Source organism: Anser brachyrhynchus (genome assembly GCF_964034855.1).
Source record: "Anser brachyrhynchus genome assembly, chromosome: 5".
NCBI lineage: Eukaryota > Metazoa > Chordata > Aves > Anseriformes > Anatidae > Anser > Anser brachyrhynchus.
Window position 1 is genome coordinate 30,318,696 of NC_137699.1, and position 8,154 is coordinate 30,326,849.

The window sequence follows — 8,154 nt, forward strand, 5'->3', positions numbered from 1 at the left end:
TCTGTATGGCCAAGTTTTTGTTACCTGTAGCAGTAACTCTCTGAGCGTCACCAGGCTGACCCAGGAAAGGGGGGTGGGCAGCATTTCTTTTAATCATTTACCATTTTTTCAGGATTCTAGAACACATTTGGAAATTAAAGCCAATGTAGGTCAAACCAAACTTGCCTGGCACATCTGCCCAAGGGTGCACACAGCTTTCAGCATCCTGGAACCAAACCTGTAAGCGTTAAATATTAGGTGCTAGGCTTTGGGGGGGGGGGTGGGGGGGTGTCAGATATTCCATTTGTTTTGTTTTACAGATCCGCTTTGACCCAGGAACTGATCTTGAATATGTTTTGAACAGACCTTTTTTGGCCCAGTGGATCGGCATTCTGCACAAAAAGAAAAAAGACAAACAAAAATGAGCGAGCTCTGCAGGAGAGCATCTTCCCAGTTCCCTGAATGGATCCTTAAAAGGCTCATGAGGAAAGAAAATCCATCTCTTCCTAGCAGTGAGATGCCTGACCAAGAGAGCTGAGAAGCAGCAAGAGCAAATACAAGCATCTGATTGAAAAATAGGGGTTGAGCCTTGGAAAGAAAACAAGATGCCGTCTTACCACGTGTAATTGGATACTGGTAATTGGGCTGAAGCAGAAAGTTTCCTGCAGGTCAAGGAGCAGCCCTGCCCACAACCATAATTAATTCACGCTGGAGGTTCCCACGCTTCCCCATGCATGCCGGTAGCTCGGTCTTGGCACGGGCAAGATGTGGCTTGCAGGCAGCATCTCTGCAGCTGGAGCAGCTGCTGCTTGGCACGGCTGGCTGGGGGCTGGCTTCATCTGCCACCCCCTGCAGGATGGACAAGGCCGTGGGTGACGGGTCGGGGGGCGAGGGGCTGCAGGAAGGGGAGCTGAGGGGTGCAGGAGGAGATGGGGTTGGAGGGAAGGAGGCAGGGGAGCCTCGGGCTTGGGGGAGATGTGTTGTGGGGATGAGATGCTGCACATCCAGGTTTTACTCCTCTGTGTTACAGCCTGTTGTTTCTGCAGAAAGCTGTGATGTGTTCCAGACCTGATGAATAGGTATTGTGAGAAAGCCTTTTTTTTTTTCCCCAGCCTTTCCCTTTGTGGGAAAGGGCCCAGCAAATATTCCCCATGAACCAGGCACAGTGTGGGGTTGGTTTGTCTGTTTCATGAAACCTTTACGTAATCCTTGTCTCATCTCCTGGTGCCTTCTTTCGGGTAGGTGGTTAACCAATCCTCCTTGAAAGCGTCGCGCTGTCTCCTAGCAGACGCCCAGTACGGCGTCAGCCCTGCATGCGAGCAGCTCGCTTTGCTGCAAGGCAGCAGGGGAACGGGGTGGCTGCTGCTTACCAGCTCCTGTGGCATCCAAAATTGGATTCCACGGAGGAGAGATGACGCTGTCCCTCCTCCACTGCCTTCTTTAAAGCAGGTTGCTAATGGGCAGGAGCAAGATGATGAGGCTTGTGAAGGTCCCCTCACCTCTACATTGTGATGAGGAAATCCTTGCTGTGCTGTTTGCAAGGTAAAGCTGGAGGGGAAAAGAGGTAGAAATAGAAATGCGTGCTTCAGAGCTCTGCAGGAAGAGCCCCCTTCCCTAGCAGGGGTTTCAGCTTTGGCTGGGAACAAGGCCGAGGACTCTGCGAGTTGGCCTTGGTGGCCCCCAGGCCTGGGAGGCCAAGGTCTGGGTTTGGAGCCCCGTCCACTCTGGTAAGCGGAGGCTGACTGCAGATACCTCCACCTGCTCCTGCAGCCGCTCCCCGGGGAAGGCTGGGGCCTCTCCCCTTCCACCACAGCAGCCTGGCTCCTGGGGACAGGGAGCTGTGCTTGGCGCTGGGGAGCCACGGCTGGCACATCCCCCTCCCCAGCTTCTCCTGTGCTTGCGTGGGCCTGTCTCCATCCAGAAAGCAGAGGCTGCATCTGCTCCTTATCTTTGTTTGCTCCAGTCATGAGTTTACTACCGGACTCATCTTTTCTAGAGACTTCTCGGCTCTGTGCTCACTGTCACGTATCCACATTTTAAGCAAGGCCCGGATCGAGCCCCTGACACTGCTTCGTGCTGCGCCTGTGAGAGGGATGCGCAGCTGCTGGGCAGAAGATGCTCTCGGCAGCCGAAGGAGCCCCGTCAGCGTTTGGCACACAAAGAAGTCAGAGACTGAAACTGGCGTGTGGTGAAGGACCGGGACTGGATGCAGTTTCCTAGCCCCGTGTTGTGACAGCAGCAAACGCCACCAACTAGTGAATAAAGGTTTCATGCTGGAGGGGTAGGAAACCAGGGACATGTCCTGCTGCTGTTCTGAACGTCTCGCCAGCTCTTCCTTTTGCTTCCTCCCAACTGCTCCTGTGCTCCTCCTCCAGCTGAGGTCATTCGTTTTGCTGCTCCTCTCCCGGCAGCAGTGCCGGCTGTGTCTGACGTGCTGCACTGCGCACGGGGCCTTGACTGCTCGCTTGATTTTGTGGAAGCGCTGCTCAGAGGGGTGTCCTCATCCCAGGGCTCTGCTCTGCCAGCACTGTGATGAGCACCGCACCCGTGACAGTCTGGGGACATTTCAGTGTCTTGTTTCCTCCCTGACCCATTGCACTGGATCAGAATGGTGGGATGATATAAACACACGTGTAGTTGTTTCTAACATTCTTTGCAGCTCCTTTTTTTTTTTAGGGTATGTTTTTTCAAGCTTGAGTCCTTTTGGGGGACTACAGAGACGTGGAAAAAGATCGAGCAATGCGTGCACACGCTTGGTGTTCTTCTTTTCTGGATTATATCAATGGGTCTAATGTCCATTTGATGTCACCTTTTAAATGTTTTTCTTCCTGGGACGAAGGATATTTTGCTGTTGACTCGGCTGCATTGGGCTGGATGAAAATACCTGCCGTTGATCTCTCAGGGGTGAGAAGGAGAAAGATGAAGTCAAGCGACAGACATGCACCAGAGGGATAACACCTCGCCCCTTTGGTCGGCAGCAGCCTCCAAAGGTTAACTCCAGGTGCACCCAACCTCCTGGGGCTGTGGGAAGCTGCTGCTCCTTTCAGGGCCCTGCTGAGCTCCTGCCCTTCAGAGGAGCGTGAGCTTGAGGCCAGGTTTCACAGAGGCTGATGGAGCCCAGGTGGGATTTCCAGAAGTGCCTGAGCAGGTGCCATGGTCGCGGCATGCCGGGGCACGGCTGCAAGTAGCACGAGTGAGCAGTGTGCTCCTTCGGATCCCGTGCCGAGGCTGCGCTTGGACAAGGCTGGCTGACCTGCCTCTGGGGCTGCTGCCTCCGAGGGGGGGTTGCCGAGAAGGATGAGGAGGGGTGAGCCAAAGGAAGCTTACTGAAGCAGCTCGATGTCGTCGGACGCACAGAAAGCCATTACCGAAGGGGGTTTGCTCTGTCGTGCACATACACTTTTCGGACGTCGGGCTGAAGAAAGACGTATCGATTGCCAGCCTTTCTCAGAGCGTTGAAGCGTGCTGGTTTGCAACTAAACACGACCCTTTGTATTGTAATTACAGTATATTTTCTTAATCAGGGGACACATTAATTACCGAACCACAGATTGCTATCTGTATTGTAACAAGCCATTTCTAATGTTCACATTCTTCTGTCAGAAAATGATGGATGATGCATTCATGTTTTTTTTTTTAATTGGATCAATTTACATTCCTGATGTCAGTCTGCATGGAAACTGAAACTTACTACAACAAAACAGCAAATTCTAAAATTTTCAGTTAAAAAGACTAACATTTAGTAACATATAATAGAACACCAAAAAAATTCTTAGAATTTATTTTCTGTTGAAACTAAAAGGTTTTACTTTTGGCTGGTTAATTGACGTGATTGATCCAGGTCCACCTGTCCCACAACTTACGGATTGCTAAATATTTTATTTTAACCTAGATCAGAAGAGAGGGGAAGAGCCTTCCCTTTCCAGCTTCCCATTGGTCTCTCAGCTTTGAATGGAGCTGATAACTGCATTACGCTAATGGGAAAATCAAAACGAAGGGGCTGCTGCAAAGGTCCCTCCTGCCACAGTATGTCTGCACAGCCCGGCCTCAGCGTGTCGGCTCTCCCCACGTAACTGCTGCTGCGTTTTCACGAGGTCTCAGCCTTGTACGCAGGGCACGAACAAAAATCACTTCCTACAGTGAGTATTTACAAATGAAGGCATTCACAATTAGCAGCAACCTTTGAAGACGTCTTAATCTAAGTGCTGTCTGCTTTTCGAGTTATTTGTGGTCTTGGTCTGATAATACGTATCAGGAGCTACCCCACAGGCGAATTGTGAGATGTGCTACAATGAATTAATTGTTTATAAAAAAGTTTTGTAATTTAACTATTCAGTACTTTTCATGTTACACATCTCTTAAATCTTGTTAACACATTTGCATTTGCTTGCTATGGAAAAATGCACTAACGCTTAAGCCATTTGTTTGCAGAATTTCAGGAAATGATGTAGCATCACAGAACCAGGCTGATTATGAAATTAAAAAAAAATAATCTGAAAATGTAGGGATATGGAATGAGATGTTTCTGGGCTGTATGTGCTGATGCCTGGGTGATGGCAGCTGAAAGTTTCTTCTGCCACCCTTTCTGTGCTGTAAACTAGTTTCGTTGATATAATTTCTGAGACCAGATATATTAATAAATTACTTCTTATGCAACTGAAACGTTTTTCTTATTTTCACCTGGGCAAGAATAAATGTCAATAAAATAATACTTCATTTGACACAGGGCAAGTATTATACCTGATCTGAAGCAAAGTTCCTTACCTGGGGCCCATGCTAGCTCAGTGGATTGGTAGGATTGGGTTAGGGGCTTCCTGATCAGAGGGGTCATGTTTCCATGTAATAGCCTTCATGGATCTTTCTCCACAAACTTGTCTCTGAGAACCCATGTAAACTTCCTGCATCTGTCCAAAGGAGACTCTGTACCTAACCCTCCGTTAGTTTTTTGTTTTGTTTTGAATTTCCACCCACCAGTTCTATCTGACTCTCCTCAGTTTAATCACTCCATATGTACTCTCTCCAATCCATTCATGATTAAAAAAACCTTTTAATTGCATCATCCTTCAGCTGTCTCTTTTCCAGTCTGTCTGGCCCTAGTCTTACTCCTCCTATGGACACACATTCAGGTCTTTCCTGTTGCTCCTCTCTGAGCCCTTTACGTTCTGCTAAGTCCTTTTGCAGATGGCAGGACCAGAAGTGCACACAATTTGGGATGCAGGTGCATGTTATCTTGACATTCTCCATTCTGTTCTTTGTCCCTTCCCAAAACATTCCTGACATTTCATTTTCTGCTACTGAGCATAAACTAAGCTGACCTTATTTCTAAGAGCCAGCTCAAGAGCCCATTGTGATGTAACGAGGTCAGCACTGCTTCTCCCATGTCCATTAGTTTGAATTTCTAGGTTGCAGGTTTTCTACCGTTTTCTCACCTTGTCACTCAGTAGCATACGGTTGTTCTGCAGCTCTTCACAAACAACCCTCGTGTTTTTACTCAGCATATCCTTGTGCCATCACGGGGTTTGTCACTTTTGCTACCCATTCATTTTCCAGGTAATTTACCAAGTCCCCAGAGCATCACAGCCTCCAACACTTAACCTTCTGACACTGCCATAGTGAACTTCCTCCACTGTGAAAGCTTGCTGCTTGTTTCCACCTTTTATTTCCTATCCTTTAATCATTCATCTACTCCTTATCACATGAGAGCTTGCATTACTACAGGACCTTTGAGGAAGAAGCTTGCTTCAAGGCCCTTCAGTAGGATAAGTGGATACTTCGAGGCATCGAGTCTTTCTTGTCCATATACTTGATGGCTGCTTCGAAGATCTCTGAGTTTCCAGCTAGAACACAACGTGGGAAGTAGAAAAGGAGCATGCAGGAAAAGGTGCCGATATTATCTTTCCTCTACCAGACAGCCTGGTGGGTATGGAGTTCTTCCCGGATGCTGAAAGCCTCTGCTTCATTGCCTTCTTTGTCTAAGGGGATTTGATGTTTCGTCTCCCAGGAAAGCTTGCTAACTATCAAATTACTAGTTTGACCTGTGCTTTTTCCCAGCTTTTCTTGCTAATCTCTTTCATTTGGTTTACAATGTGCATTGACTCAGGAATGGGAATTTCTAGCCTAGTGACTGCCATTCGGGTTCCTTTTATCCATTCCCATTTCAGTGACTGTTCGGTTCCTCCACTTCGGTTGCTGCAGCCCAGAGCCCCTTTGACGATGGGGACTCTGCATGCCACACGTCTAGCAGGGAAGTTGGAAGGAGAGAGCCAGAAAAGGGGAGGATTACCAAATTCTGCACTGCACTAGAAGGAGAAATCAGCAAACCCAGTGAAGGTAAACAGGGTGGGGAGAAGGCAGGTGTGGGGCACACACAGCTGGCATGGGGGAACAACCAGCAGTTGCTGCTGGGTGCTGCAGTGTTCTGGGAGCCCTCTGTTAACAGCAGTCACAGAATTCACCTTGCTGATGGGGCAAAAAGGGTGTAACTGAAACCAGGCAGGTGTCAGAAGATTATAATTAAACCAAATGAAAGCTGATCAGGAAGGAACTACTTTCCTGCTGGGCTTGCAGTAACAGTGTAAAGCTGGAGAGCAAAGGCTCTTGCTATAACCCAGAGATGATGCTCTGGGCCCCACAGCTGGCAGGCGGCAGCAGCTCTCCTGCGAGCCCTGGGATTTTTGTGCGAGCTGGAGTGTGGTGGGGTGGCACCTCTGCCTGTGCTTGCCCTTCGGTGCTCTTGTCCTTAGAACCTCTCGGATAGGAAATCAATCACAGGTCAGTCCTTAGGTAAAAACAAAGCACTTGCGCACAGCCTAGAGAGGCTAATCCTGCTGTGTTCCCCAAGGGTGAGCTAGGCCTAATAAGATCTTTCCAGCATCTGATGTCTGCATTAAAGCCAGAAATCCTTAGTAGGGTATTAGCTGACACAGTGATGCTCTAATGTACTTTGTAATTCACTTTTTATTCATGAGGCCTGACAGTTATTTCCAAAATGTGCTTCAGGACTGCCTGGTCTCCTTGGAGAGGCTTCTTCTTGCTGCGTCAGGTACCTCAGTATTGAGAGACAATGACAAAATGTTTGCGCACGGCAACTTTCCTGTGTGTTTTCAAGAAGACAGAAGGAGCAGAAAGCCATTGCCAAGACAGCCAGGAGCTTGGCTTCAGGTCTCTTTTACTCCCTTCGTCCTCAGACAATAATTTGGTCCTAATCACTTCTCCTGTCAGTGCTGCGATTTCTTCAGATGTACTCAGAGCTCTTGGAAATTGCCTGGTCCAAGTAACTTTGGAAGAAGCCTCAAGGCTTCTGTTGCTGAGCTCTTTAATCCCCACACTGACCACATGGCTGGCTGTGGGGAGGGCCTTGGGACGGCTGGGAGCTGCTCAGCTGGGGGTGGCAGCCCCGTGAGCTGCAGAGGCCCTTCAGCAGTGGGGAGGGTTTCCACTCCATGCCGGCTGACAGAAAGATCTGTGCTGAATTCAGGATGTGCCGACTCACGTTGGATAGGATTTTGGCAGCTCGCACGGCTGTCAGATTGTGATGCTATGTGCCTTCGGTGGCAGACAGGAACTGGGAGAAGAGGCGCAGCCCAGCCTGCCAGGCAGCCGGGAGGCAGCGTGATGCAGGAGGCAGCAGGAGACGCAGGCATGGCTGACAACACCGCCTTTCGTAATGGTGGTGGAGGGGGAGGCGGGTGGGAGCCATAAAAATACCAACCTCATCGCTAGCACGTTTTTCTGCCTTGGGAATGTGAAAAGTGGAACACCTGAGAAAAGCCTGACCTTTGCTCTGTGGTTTTTGTGTATCTAGGGTTTAGGAGATGCTGTTAGAAATGCTAGCTTTTCCGGTGCTTGTCCTGGGTTGGAGAGGTGGTAGCAGGCACTCAAGACCAACATGCAGGGTGCCATGCGCTCTCTGTTCCAGTTAGGGCTTCTCTTAGCCCAAATCCACCAGACCACACGAAAACACTTCAGGTTTCTCAATGGGTCTCTTATTTAAGTCCCACTGTTTGACCAAAGCTACTGGATCTCACAGGTGTTGTTTTTAAGTGGGACTGGTGCTCTAAAACAGGCTACTTCCAGTTGTCAACCCCGAAAGATGGCATGAGCAGCTGGTAGAGCCGCAGGGCTCCCTGCTCTGCTTGTAACCTCACTCAGAGGGGCTGCACCCACAAGGCTGGG

The 8,154-nt window shown here is 49.3% G+C and overlaps 1 long non-coding RNA gene across 1 annotated transcript; it reads left to right on the forward strand.

The window, feature by feature from the left end:
- Nucleotides 1-263: 263 nt before the first annotated feature.
- LOC308196681 lies at nucleotides 264-7,357 on the forward strand. Its single transcript, XR_013952342.1, has 2 exons — nucleotides 264-6,750; nucleotides 6,979-7,357. It is a non-coding gene; the product is annotated as an uncharacterized lncRNA (long non-coding RNA).
- Nucleotides 7,358-8,154: the final 797 nt, after the last annotated feature.